This window comes from Thermobia domestica, chromosome 7 (genome assembly GCF_964235325.1).
Source record: "Thermobia domestica chromosome 7, izTheDome1.hap1.1, whole genome shotgun sequence".
NCBI classification, from domain to species: domain Eukaryota; kingdom Metazoa; phylum Arthropoda; class Insecta; order Zygentoma; family Lepismatidae; genus Thermobia; species Thermobia domestica.
This window is the reverse complement of record NC_137460.1, coordinates 145,822,736-145,837,834: the sequence shown is the minus strand read 5'-3', so window position 1 is coordinate 145,837,834 and position 15,099 is coordinate 145,822,736. Positions and strand designations below refer to the sequence as shown.

At 31.0% G+C, this 15,099-nt stretch overlaps 1 long non-coding RNA gene across 1 annotated transcript in view; it reads right to left on the bottom strand.

The window, feature by feature from the left end:
* Positions 1–995: 995 nt before the first annotated feature.
* Positions 996–15,099, bottom strand: part of LOC145688951 (uncharacterized) — a 66,077-nt gene continuing 51,973 nt past the window's right edge. The window contains exon 2 of the long non-coding RNA XR_014132035.1: positions 996–2,003. This is a non-coding gene — a long non-coding RNA (uncharacterized LOC145688951). The remainder of the gene's footprint in view (positions 2,004–15,099) is intronic.

Below are 15,099 nucleotides of genomic sequence, written 5' to 3'. Positions count from 1 at the left end.
GAAATACAATCAATTACATACTATTGACACAAAACCAAAATCACATTAATAGTAATGCCATTTAATATTACGAAGTTGACGAGATTAGTAAAATTAAGTAAAGAAATCAGTGTTGAACTTAATTTACTTCATAAACCTAATATCACAGTGAAGTATCATCTCCAAACTTAAAACATTTCCACACAGCAACTCTTACATCATCCCTTATTTAACAGACCTTAACACATAAAAAATAACTTGTTTAATACACACTTAACAACCTACTGTTCTAGATCTAGTACGCTTCACGTCAACAGGCTTTCACAAAAAATAAAATAATTTCTTTTAATTTTCAACTTGTTTACCAAAAGATATTCCAAAGTAGATGGACGCAGAAGTAAATTATGGTCTATAAAAACGTATGAAACACATAATGAATTTTTCTTTCTTTCAACGACTAGCTGGAATGCCGCTGAGTACGAATGCGCATACGAAGTGCGTTCAAGTTTAAAGGTTGTAGTCTTTTTTCACATATTGTTGAAGTTTCAGGTGCTGCCAAAAAGCACTCCAAGTATCAACTCCAGCACTAGGAGTGGTTTCATCTGTGGACTGGCCTACAATAACAGTCACTAACTTACTGGTTTTTCGGACATCGCCTTATTTACTTATGTGAAGGTATATAAATTACTATTACAGATGTGGACGTTGGTAAAAGGTGCATCAAAATCAAATTATCTTTAAAGCTTTATTTACCCATAATAAGTCATTCTAGTTTTCCTTCCCTCTAGGTTTCAAATTACTTCTAATGTAAAATGTATTATAGCTGGACGAAAAAGCCTAACTAAATTCTGAGAGAAGAAGAACGCATATTTCATTAATAAGTATGATACTAAAATTTTACTGATATGAATGAATGATTGAAGTTGTAGTGAACTTTAAATATATTAATGTAAACAATTGCATACCACAATACATAATATTCAAACAGGATAGTATCATAGAAGAAGAACAAAACAAAACGTTCGCATAAAATTTATTATATTTTATAAAAATAATAATATACTTCCCTACCGTATATTTAAAAAAAAAGACAAACGACATACATAGATAAATTAATAGTTCAACACAAGCACTATAATAATTTGACTAATTCGACGACTTTCATTTTACGTATGTTTTATACCTTTATTCTTCCTCGTTTGTCTTGTGTCCCAAGTAATACCGTTATGGGGTAAAGGTGATATGATAAACGGGGATATCCAAGTAAAAAACCAATTCTCCCCAAGCACTTCTTTAATATTTTGCTTCACTCCTAAATCATAATCTTTAATATGGTGATTCTTTTCGTATGTAACTTCACCGGATTTTAATAAATCCATATGAATGTACAACAAACCTACGGTGAAAAACATTCCAACGAAAATTATGACACTAATTAGTATATAAAATGGATATTTAGAATAATCAGATTCAGATTTTTGCTTCGTAAGTGGAAAATCATGATTCATAACAGACATGAAATAATCAAATTCAAAATTGTTCCAGAAAAATAATACATTATAGTAGCTAGCATACAGCATTGCAACAAAAAAGTGTGTCAAAAACATAAAAAAATATCTATGATTGTAATGTCCTACACAATACCCTGCGAACATACAATGATGTTCTCTTTTTAATATACATGTATTACATATCTTGCAGTGCCAAGATCGCGGAGGCATCATCGTTTCACATACCGAACAGAAAGACCACTTAGAATCTGCTACAAGTATCTTACCACGAATACTTGTGTCAGTGAGTATCAGGACCAAAAAGTTGCTCGTGATGTTTACCATTAAGAAATTGCCCAATAAGAAATGAATAATGTACCACACTGACCATTGAGGATACGTCGACGGTAACACCACAAACAGCTCAAACCAGTAAGTGAGCGGGATCATTAAGGAAATAAACAGAAAAGATCCTCTATCAATTAAAGCTTTTGGAAAAATATTCTTCCTTATGCTCATGGTGGCTAGCTTCTCCTGAAATATTAAAACAAGTCATGGTAAGGACATGCTTACTATAAATATGAAGTTACAAAAGCCTTTTCAATTCTACAAATAAATAAATACTCTTTAGTTTAGTTTGTATGTGGTGGAAGTGTTATTTTCGTAAATTTGTTGACGTAAAGTCACTATTAAAGTGGACTACTCTCTTTGAGTAGCGTAATTATATCAACATTTTGAAATCTCGTTATTAGAGAAATGTGTATGTCGATGTCTGTAAGAATATCATTTTTCATGCTGAAATATGTCAACCCGGTATTCTACTTCAATAATAAAATCTAGAGGACTGCTCAGGAAACAAACATAATACGATAAAATGTTTGGATTTTTCCAGAAGGTCCCTTGTCCATTTCGCAACCCTTTCAGTAAATCTTGTTTTACTTTGTTATCATCATACTTAGTACATCTGACAACGAGTAAACTAAGTTTTGTAAACTCTAAAATAAATACCTGAACCATTAAATGCTATAGATGAGTTAAAATTAGGTATTAGCAAAGCAAAAATCACGAAAAAAATACATCTTCCAGAAAAGTGGACAAGAGAAGTTTTGGGATTGGACGACTCAAATTATAGTAACGAAAATTTTCTGGAGTTCAGTCATGAAGAAACAGAATTAATATAAGTTACTGTTGGCTAATATTGTTAAAACACATTCTTGCATTAACTACAAACGAATTTATTAAAATTCCAAAAATGTTAAGTAAAGAACTAAGAGCAAAATATAAATAAACTATAACACTATTTAACTTAAATACAGATTATAAAATATGCACAAAGTATGATATTTATTATGATCAAAGTAATAATATAGGATCAATTTAAAGAGCAATCTCAATCACATGACTATGGCAAATTTACTGAATCCCAATCAATTCCATGATGAGGCAAAGGAGATGAAGTAAATGGCCATATAAAAACAGATAGAAAATATATAATTTTCACCAAGCACTTCCTTGATGCACTGTTTGGACTTAAATTGTACTCTGTTACTTTATGGTGTCCTTCATAGAAGAGTACAACCTGTAACAACAGTTTCCCATAAATCAACAACATTTGTACCCCAGCAGGAATACCATAGGTGAAAATAACATTTATTAAGAAATAACTACAAGGAGTTTCGTATCCGAAGATATATATCAGTAATGGCATTAAAATTTGTAAAAATGGTACTTGATTACTCTAAGTATAGTTAAGATAAACATACTTAATATTGAATGTAGTTGCGTAAATAGTTCCAACACAAGTAAAATAAAAACACTATAAAATGTCGATGATTATATTGACCTATAAAACAGTTTGTCAAAACAAAATGGTGATCTCTTTTCTATATACACCCTTTGCATAATGCCATGACCTTGGTGGTTCCCATCGATTACAGATAGAACAAAATTTCCATCTGCCATTAGGTGCTTCCCTTATAGCTGTACGGAATATGCCTGAATCTACCAACACTGTTGCAATATAGTTCATGCTGACATTCACCGCTACAAACATTCCACATACAAAATGGACAGTATACCAATAAGAACACATCGGATACATAACTGCCAATATATTGAACATTTCGTAAAAAACTTGTCAGTGGAATAAAGATACATAAAAGTGTAAATGGTGTTTTATATGCCAATTGTTTCTGAGAAAGCCCTCAGCTCACGGTTCTCAATTTTTCCGAGCGTTTTTTCTGTTCCTGTAACATTAAAATACTATTTCAATTATATGCAGTTGGTTCACTAGATCAACAAACTTAGCAATTTTATTTCAGTATCTGTCTACACGTCTTATATCTTCACTTAATCTACATTTCAACAAAGGTTCATATTTCAATGTTTATCATACTTCAATGCAAAATATCGTTCAACAAAAGTTACGGAAAATAATCAATCAGGTCCTATTCAAAGTTCACCTGACAGCGTGACGAAATACCGTAACCAAAATAGTGTAGGATGATGCGTCGAAATCTATTCATCAAATACATGCAATCCAACACCATATACATCAAAGGCGAAAGTGTGTAAGACTTCATTGACAATATCTGCATCTTTCTTGCACTGAACTATTGACTTCCCGCTGTAGAAGGATAAAAGACGATGGAACGACTCGCTACCATGTCTACATATCGATCTCTTGATCTGGATATTTACTTTAGTACTGTCGAGTGCAAAGTTAATATTCGCAATTGGATCGGAAAAGAAACCTGAAGTGGAGTAGAAGCAGACAAAGTATTCTACAGGTACCGTTATGTTTTATATTTAATATAGAAAGTCATGTCCTTTCCTGGGCTGTGTTGGCAGCCGGTTGGGTTAGGTTATTAGGGTTTGTTGACCTGGTTACATGTATTGGAAAGTTGTTATATTTCTGTTTTTAGTTGTGATGACATGGAAAGGTCTTTTTTGAGTTTGTATGCGTGTCTTTCTATACTGGCTATTTTTAAAAATAATGGAAAATTGAATTAAATCTGTTGATACGTCATTCTGAGAGAATATTTTATTCGTTCACATGTATAACATGTTGAACAATATGTGAGAGAGAGAGAATAAAAGATTACACGTGCAATATACATTTAACGGTTCGATTTTTATTAATTTAACCTCTTGTAATATATTTACTCGAGAAATATACATTTTAACGGTTCGATTTCTATGAAATCTCATAAAGTGGTAGGAAATTGTTTTATTTGTTAAAAATAAGAAGGTGAGAACACTTATAATGTGTGATACGCATTGGAATCGAACCCGGGACCCTTATCATTGGAGTTGAATACTGTATGATGGGAGGGAAATATTTATTCATGCGTGACTTTTTTTTTTTTTAAATTTGTTGGTTTGTATGCATAGCATACTCCTAAAAGCAACTATGTTGTGAACGTGGCAAAACTTTGTGTACGGTATGATACACTATGACGGTGTATATACAGAGCGTGGTTTCCGTACGTTTGCTGCTGATGAACTTAAGACATGAACTGAACTTTTCCCGCGCTTTTTTGGAAAACCCGGTTGGGTAGGAGTGATGATGTGTGCTTGCAGAGCCTTGCTAAAACTTGAATTCAAATACAAAGGAAGACCGTTGACACGTTTGGTAAACATTACAGAATACCGCCAGACTGATAGAAATAACTTTGGCGCCGCGGTAGGTGAACAAAAGGAAGATTGCGGACGTGGGAAATATACATCACAAATTGGGGACAGACAGACCAATAGAAATAACTTTGGTATCGTGGTAGATGAACAAAAGACATTGTCGGTGAAAACATAAAAGAAAGATTGCACATGTAAAACATCAGAAATTGTGGACAAACTAATAGAAATAACTTTGACGATGTCGGTGAAAACATAAAAGAAAGTTTGGGCACGCGGAAGATAAACATCACAGGTTGGAGACAGACTAATAAAAAACAAGTTTTATGATAGTTTGTTAATAATGAATACAAAGAAAGTTTTACATTACGAATGGTAAAACATATGAGGTTATTGAACGCGAATGCAAAAGAACATTCACCTATTGAATGATGATCATGTTGAAACATGAAGGGGTGTTAAATACGATTGCAATAGAAGATTGTTATATTATTGTAATAATAATGAATGAATGAATGCAAATACAAAGATAGTTTGTGGCATCCGTTATTTTACATGGACAACATGCTGGTGTATGTAGGGACATGAATAATAATAGAAGTTGTAAATAACAGATTTTATTTTAAAAGCATGTAAACTATTTATTTATTTACACGTGATGTATCTAAATCTGCACATAGATGACAGATGATTAAATAGTACGCCTTATGAATACCGTTGTAAAATGTGTGGAATGATTTTACCAAAGTGAAAATACCAAATGTTGATATTTTAAAAGATTATATGAGAACATGTTTGCTATTTCTATATTTATAAAAATTCCATAGAGAATTGGAAAAGTATATGTGAAAATATTTTAATTGGCGTGGTAGGACTGTTTGAAAAATGTTTAAAGTACCACGTGATATGATGTTATCGATAAAGTTTTCCTTATATACTGGGTATGATGAGAAGACTAGCATAGTATCATCATGGATTCGTCTGGCAGTATAGTACAGCGAGAAATTCAACTTTGCAACGAAGTAGATTGGGATTCTACATTTGACTTTGTAGAATCTCCAAGGAAAAAGTTTAAAACTGCGAGAGATTTACCAGATATATTTATTGACGAGGAAACTCAGTATTTTTCTCCAGCTTCACCAGTATCCTCAGAAATTATTATAGAGGAAGAAATTATTGACTTAAGAGAAGACCCAGTATTAATCCCATCATCTCCTGTTGGAGTGAGGACATCTTTACCAACACTTCCAGCATCCTCGTCATTATTAGGAGTAAAAAACATTCAACCAACATCTTTAAAGTGGACACTAGATAGTAAAGAAGAAGAAGAAAGAACACCATCACCTGATTTATTTACCGCAGAAGAAGAGGAGGTGGATGGAGAAGAAGAAAGAACACCATCACCTGATTTATTTATTGAAGAAGAGGAAGTGGATGGAGAAGAAGAAGAAAGAACACCATCACCTGACTTATTTAGTGAAGGGGAGGAAGAAGAAATTTTGCGATTATTTGACGAACTGGACGAGTGTAAACCCGACACACCACATGCAAGTGTTACACCTTCACCTTCACCTTCACCAGCACCACCACCACCACCAACACCACAAACGGAGCCCTTAGACTTATCAATGAAGAAGAAGAAGAATGAAGAAGAAGAAGAAAAGTGTAAGTGTACACAAGTGTTTGTGGATGAAAAGTGTATTAAAAACACTATTTTAAATTGGAACCCTAATTGTGCATTATTATGTGAGGGTTGTTTTTTTGAATGTCCACAACAAATGTCTCACCGCTGCCTTTTTATGGACATTGAAGCTTTAGAAACAGAGACATGGTTAATTTTTATTAAAGAAAATGTGAGAAAAGACCTTTATAACATATTTCGAAACTCACATAGAATGTGTGTAAATACAATCATATTTGAAGAAGAATATTTCAAATTAATAAGAAACCCAAGATATTTGAATGAATTAGTAGATATTCTACTGTCAAAGAATAAGAAATATTAATTTTCGGTGATTCTGTATATATTGTCTAACTTTTATGTAATATTATTATTATTTTGCTTGTATATTATTTTGATTGTATATATTATTATTTTCCTTGTATATTATTTTGATTGTATATATTATTATTTTCCTTGTATATTATTTGCTTGTATATTATTATGTTGATTGTATATATTATTTGCTTGTATATTATTATGTTGATTGTATATATATAATATTACCGAAATAAATATATACGAATTTCATTTCTTGATTCTTATTTAATATTAAAACTTTCCTAAATAAAAGGTATTATTGACATTTTACAAGGTGAAACTCCTTTATGCTTTCTATCGTTTACTTTTTTTTTTGGAAAAGCGTTTAAAATAGGTATTTGATGAGTGTTTTATATATATATATTTTTTTTTACTAATACTTTGAAGTATTTAAAAGTTTGATGAGTATTTTACATTGACAAGTTTGCGATTTTTGAAAACATAGTTTCTTGTAGTTGCTCTAGCGAGTATGCTTTGGCATACGATTTATTTACAGTTTTGCAGCGTAGCTGCTTTTACGACTTTCTATATTTAAAAACGAGTGTTATTTTAAATAACACGAACGAATAAAATAATTACACTGTAAGTGTTCTGAGTTTGCTTAGCAAACGAATTATTTACAAGTTCACACGAAGTGTTCGACTAATTTATTAGGAGAGAATGAATATTTTACAAGTTTACAGGGTACATGCTCTGAGCTTCTTATTTTAAAAACGAGTGTTATTTTAAATAACACGATCCAATAAATAAAAAAAAAGAAGCGAAATAATAAAAAAGATACGAACCAATAAAAATAAGAAGCGAAATAATGAAAAAAATAAGATTTTTTTCTAAGTTCACATGAAGTGTTCGAGTAATTTATTACGAGCTTTTTAATATTTCGCAGCGTAGCTGCTCTTAGGAGTTTCCATAGGAATTTAAATGTTCGCAGCGTAGCTGCTCTGAGCTTGTGTACCAAGCAATCGGTAAAAGATACGAACCAATAAAAAAAAATAAGAAGTGATTGAACAAAATTAAAAGTGAAAATGTAATTTTCAAAAAATTTTTAGAAATGCAAGTTACGAAAATGAAAATGCAAGTTGTCAAAATGAAAATGCAAGTTGTCAAAATGAAAATGCAAGTTGTCAAAATGAAAATGCAAGTTGTGAAAATTCAAAACCGTAAACTAAAAAATGTGAAAAGTTTTTTTTTTTTTTTTCACATGCATGCAATATAAAATGCACAAACAAATTTTATGTAGGCGAATCATAACATACGGATTTTTGTTAAAGTTCTAATTTCATGAAAAAATTTTTTAAAGAATTTTTCCCTACGTATAAATTGTAAGTCATATTTGAAACATAGTTTACTTTTACACTGTAAGTGTATTGAAAAAATTTTCGCGTTGAAGTAAAATATATAAGATGTGTAAGGAAATAAATAAAACATGTAATATAAAATGAGAAAAAAATTTTATTTACAAATTTCAATAATATATATATATATATAGTTTACATACAGATACATTCCTTGATATATTGTTTAATACAATCTATATTTATATTAGTATATGCACAATTACATACTGGCCAATTTATTGCTGAAAGTCTTTATCATGTGCCTTTGTTAATTTATACACATTGTTTTTATTATTATTATTTTGTAATTGATTAACAGAAGAGTTTTTGTTTTCCATTATTACTATTTCTTATGCATATTATAATGTAAATCTTTTACTAAGAATAACTCTGTAATTAACTGAATGTTATCTTTGTTTAATAAAATGTTATATAATGTCCATGTAAATTCCCAATCATCAATTTCAGTATCACAATGCACTCTTGCAAATTCTTCATATAAATCATCAAAAGTTTGTCCGTTTACCATTGTACGCCATGCATTATAACATAACATATTATAGTCCGAAGTAATACAATCGTGTTCTTCTATTTTGCTCCTGTTTTGAAAACACCCATAACACAAAAGTTCTCGTGGTGGTTTCCAACGGTCAATACACATTAATACACATTGTTCTTTTATAGAAAAAGAAGAACATTGATATTCGCAATTGTCGTATGTCTTTAGGAAACGACATTGGTACTCACAGTCTGGATTGTTGATACACATCTTTATCGTGCTCAAGATATGCTTCTCTTAAGTCAGAAATATGATAATCATTAAACGTGATTTCTTGATATGAATAATTAAATTTGTTTATAAGATGGGGAATAATGTTTACATCTATATATTTCACATGAATCTTTAGATATTGTTTTAATATTTGATCACGTGTTGATTTCTTGATTAGGAAATTCCACACAATAGTATTTAATTCTTCATCACTTTCACTCACACATTTATGATCAGTTTCTTTCTCACTACGATTTGCACAGCCTTCACAAAGTAATGGTTCAGAAAGTTTATATTTTTTTAGTAACTGTTTTACACAAACTTCATTTACTTCATTAGGAGTACAACCACACTTCACACCATTGAATATCAGAATATCATTAGAAATTGTATTTTGATTTACTACAACTTCCTCTTCAAAGGGTATTTCATTTGGATATCTGAAATTTCGTCTATACACAGTATCGTCTATGGTAATTTCCTGTGTTGGATAAATAATCCTATATTTTTCAGCGTCTTCTTCAGGAATGTCAGGATCATTTGGATGTACAAGAATAATTTTCTTTTGTTTTTCAAGTTGAAAACGTTTTTCACGTGGTGAAATGTATTTAGATTTTACACATTCACTTTGCAATAAAGAAAGATTGGTTTCAATTTCACCTTTTCGTTTCTTATTATTATTATAAGATGAAGAACCAGAATTTGTTTTTTGCTTTTTAACTGCGGAAACAGAATGCTTTTGACTGTACATTGTAACAACGTATCACTTCCTTTATATGATTTACTACATCTATACGCATGCGCGCTTTTATATTATATTGTGACATGCGCGAAGACCAAGTACAAGTATACATACACATCTGACATGCGCGAAGACCAAGTACAAGTATACATACGCATCTGACATGCGCAAAGACCAAGTACAAGTATACACATGTATCTGACATGCGTGAAAATTTAGCACGAGTATGCGCACGCATAGAATTTATATTGTTATGTCTAAATACATCGTGAAAAGAAATAGGTGTAATTATATAAAGTTTTTCATACCATTATTATATCATTAGAACATTTATATGTAATAATAGACATGTACGTGATTTGTTAGGGATGAAATTAATAATATTAACAATTTCATACTTTGTAACTCATTTACTAACACTTAGTGTTTGCTAAAGCAATCTTGGTACAAACGATATATATATTGAAAAATAAATAAATAAATAAATAAATAAATTATGATATCAGAGAAAACAAGATTGGATTTTATTTCATGTGCTTACAAACTTAGTAATTCAGATAGTTTGCTTAAAGACTATGTGAATTCTTTCCTTCAAATGAAGCAGGAATCTTCAGGATTTCCTGTTTGGTGCAAAACCAAAGGAGACAAACAAAAATACATTAAAGAGTATCATACCCACGAAGGCATAGAGTTAATGGAAAATAATATTGGATTGAACCCAGGATTGAGGTATATCTCCAAGATATTCCTCAACTCGCTTTATGGGAAATGTGGACAAAGAACGGACTTGTTGCAATTCATGATTGTTGACACATTGGAAAATTTTTGTATTATCTATGGGCACAACAATACGAAGTACAAAGCGTATTACCCATTGGAGATAAACATCTTATTCTTACGTATCACAATACAGAGAATAAGAATAAGCCCTGGAAATTTTCAAACGTTGTGCTTGCTTCGTTCATCACATCGTGGGCAAGACTTCGTCTTCATGACCTATTGACTGCTGTAGGTCCTGAAGCCATATTATATTGTGACACAGACAGCATTATGTTTATACAACAACGAAATAGAGAATCCAATCTTACAATCGGATCCTACTTGGGTGAACTAACCAACGAAGTAAAAGATGGGTGGGAAATAGACAAATTTATAGGTTTTTTTTATTATTATTATTATTTCAATAGAAGAATACATTATTTCGATTACAGATGACTTCTACAAGTGAAAACGAACTAACTCAAGTGGTAATCATGGCAAAACGTTTCGGATATGAAGCATCCGAAGTTGTTTACTACAGATGGAAAATGATAGTAGATAAATTTTATAGCAATGGGTGCATGTACGTAGTTTTGAGTAGAAACGATTTTTGGAAGCGTTTGGTAGATACTTATCATTCTAAGGGTGTGCGTGTACCCAATGAAAAATATTATCAAATGTTAACAGAGTTATTAAAACAATTTAAAGGAAGACAGGATGTTATTTTGACAAGCTGTGAAACCACTGCTGATATTTCTGATTTATATTGAACAGGGTTCTTTCGAGAGGATAATATAAAAAATCAGGCTTGTGAAAAAGTTCAAGCAGCTGCCTTATTTGTTAAGGACAATGCTAAACTACTATTAGGCAAGCTTACCACGACCAAGTTCTCCTAGTTCTGGGGAACCTAAGAACTAAAATGGGTTTTTCAAGAAGTACCTAAGATAATGGATGCATCAGAATTTGAAATAGTAAAGAGTATATCACAAACATATGTTTACTTTGGGTTAAAAGGGACAGAAATAACCATTAAGTGTATGGATCCGGAAAAATATATACGAAATCTGTTTGATTTCGGAATGACTCATGCATTAAAGGATGTTGACAAGAACACCTATATAGGAATAACTATCGAGAGCACTACCTTAAACTTAAAACAATGTACACAACATGACGTCCTAAAAAGAAATTGAACCCTGATGTATTATTCCATACAGTTGAAAATGTTTTAAATAGTAACGAACATTTTCTTTTGGGAAAAAAGGTGGATTTTAAGATCCACATTGTTAATCCATGCAAGGGAAGATGTCGAACCCGTGGATCGACCAAATATGAGGAATATACAACTCTTTTGGAAAAGTGTACTATCCCATTAAACAAGGACATATAATGTCTTTCTAAGGCTATCATCCTCGGGAAGGTTAAGGCCAATCAAAATTGCTTTCAAGTATACAAGTTAAAAACAATCCTGAGCGATTGTTGAAGCATACTAAGGATTTGTGTGATGATGCTAATGTTACTATTGGACATCAAAATGGGTGTACTATTAATGATGTGAAAAAATTTCAACAATACCTGGTATCCAAGTACCAAATCATTGTCTTTGAAAAGAAACTTAATAGTCGTGAATTTTATGGAATGTATCCTGGAATAAAGGGTAGTAAGCAAATATATTTACTGTACAAAGATAATTACTACCAATTAATAACTAGTGTACGTAAACTCTTGCTAGCCGAAGGCTTTTGCGATTATTATTGTTGCAAAAAGTACAATAAAAAAAATCTCCGATTTTATTATTATTATTAGTATAAAGTCTTCATTTATTCAGCAATATGAAACATCTTTCATTAGTTTATATTGGTTTTTTTTACACAAGTTTTTTTTTTTAAAAAAATTTGTATTGTGTTAATTAGTTTTCAACTCATACACATAAATATTTGAAGAAATGTTTAGTATGATAGCACTGCACTGCACTACACAGTAAGTATTTTTCTTAGATATTTACTTGAGTAAAATTTACTTGTAACGTTCACAGAAAAAAAAAGCATGGCAAAATGTGCCTTTTTTACAGTTTGTACATGTAATATACCTGCAGAAGAGTAACATTTTCATCCATACGTCTTCATATTTTTTTCAATCACAAACACTATCACTATCACTATCACGTTGGTTTTTATTCCAAATTAAGAATTTCTTAAAATCTTTCTGCAAAAATATTTCTATCAGTTGATTAACAAATGTATCATTATGAATGGCATCATCATATATATGAAAAAACTGTTCTAATTTATTAAAAGTATTGTCGTGCATTTTTTGAAACGTATACCAAATTTCATTTTGTGTGTTCATATCCATAATAACACTTAGTACTTTTGTTTTCAATATATTTTTATGTAACAGAATGCAGTCATGGTTTATTGCGTCTTTCAATCCACGTGCACACCCACTGCAAAGAAGCATACTTCTTCTTTTAGATTCCCACATTTGAAAAGCATTTATTAAGCACTGAATGGTGATGTGAATATTATCGCAGAAACAAACCAATACGTTTTCAGCATTAGACATTTTTCAGTTCGACAGAGTAAACGAATTATATAATAGTTCTCAGCTTTCTTAGCAAACGAACGAATAAAATAATCACAACGTTGTTGCTTTTACGACTTTTTAATTTTAAATAACACTGTAAGTGTTCGAGTAATTTATTACGAGCTTTTTTAATATTTCGCAGCGTAGCTGTTCTTAGGAGTTTCCATAGGAATTTAAATGTTCGCAGCGTAGCTGCTCTGAGCTTGTGTACCAAGCAATCGGTAAAAGATACGAACCAATAAAAAAAATAAGAAGTGATCAAATTAAAATAAAAACACTAGGCACAAATATCTTCATTGACCACCATACGAAGAAGAAAAAATCTTTTCATCGACTACAACCAGAACAAGAATATTCTTATGTAGCTTTCTTAACCGCGGTATTTATACTTTTCACCGTGGGATGTAATGACATGTTTGAATTAACCAATGAAAACAGGTTTAAACAAGTTTAAGGTAGACCTGAAACTCATAGTTCCCACCCCCTATTAGTTTTAGATACTATTCTTTTATTATTCAAATTAGCTTGAATATTTCATCTTTGCATCAGTTTTACAAGCGACAAAGTCACCCAAACCGTTTACTGCGCGTGCTTGAATTTTTATATACTAACATTGAAAACAATAATTAGAAATTACTATACCCGAACCCCAATAGCTCCTTTGTATTTACTTGTTTTTTTTTTTTTTTTTTAAATTAGCCTGTTGGATTCCAACGTATTGATAAAAATGCTTTTAAATCCTTTTAAAATATGCTTTTGGTTATTTTACATTTAAGACATGGTGGATTACTTCCTTTTGTGACAACTTTTAGCAACGAGTGGTGCTATCTTATCTACAAAATACTCCGCACTTGAAAAATTTATTACTGTTGTTATCATAAGACAATAATTATTGAACTTTCGCTAAATATGTTTACAAATAAAGTATCGCCTACAATAAGGAGAAACAAATGCTATCGAAAATTCGGCAAATGTTAAGGAATCTTGTAGACAATCCATATAGTAAGTTGTGAATATATGTTAAAACTGAAGCCTACATTATGTATTTGATCAATGCTAGAAATTCCTGTGAATTTTCATTAGGTATGCTATATGTTAAAAAGCATAGGAAAGAAAAAAAAACTAACATCAACTTTGCAATGGCAAAGGAGAATAAACTGTTTCACAAACTTCTTCTTCTTATGTCTGAAGTTTCATGAAAGTAAAATTTATTTATTTGTACAAGTAATCACTGATTTATTCCCTATTTATCGGTATTCTTTTTTCATGTCTATATGACATATATTCAAAGATCATTTACTTATTTAAACGGGTGTTTATATCAATGCGATAGGTTATATATCTCTATTGTATTGAATTAGATTCAATCTCCCAACATGACCCTCCTCCTCTTTGCTAAGCGGATAGCGTACATGTTAGCGGCGGTGACAAACCATAGTCCTGTGGGAAATCATCATTTTATTTACACTTTTCTCCACGAACAATAACTTTGTGAGACTATATATATATAAAATACCCCATTACTGTTCAAAGGGGAGGTCAACTAAACTACCACCTTTTCCTATCATTTCATTTAACCACTTGTTTTTTAAAAAGAAGGCAAGTAGAATCAATTTTCAGTTCAAGTTCTTGAAAACAACCATCTTTTAGTATGTATTAATCTTACTTATTTGACACACAGTTGTTCATTAATTTTACTTATGTACTGTTCAAAACAGAAAAGATTTGTTCAAAGATTTGATGATAAGTACGTTAGCAAT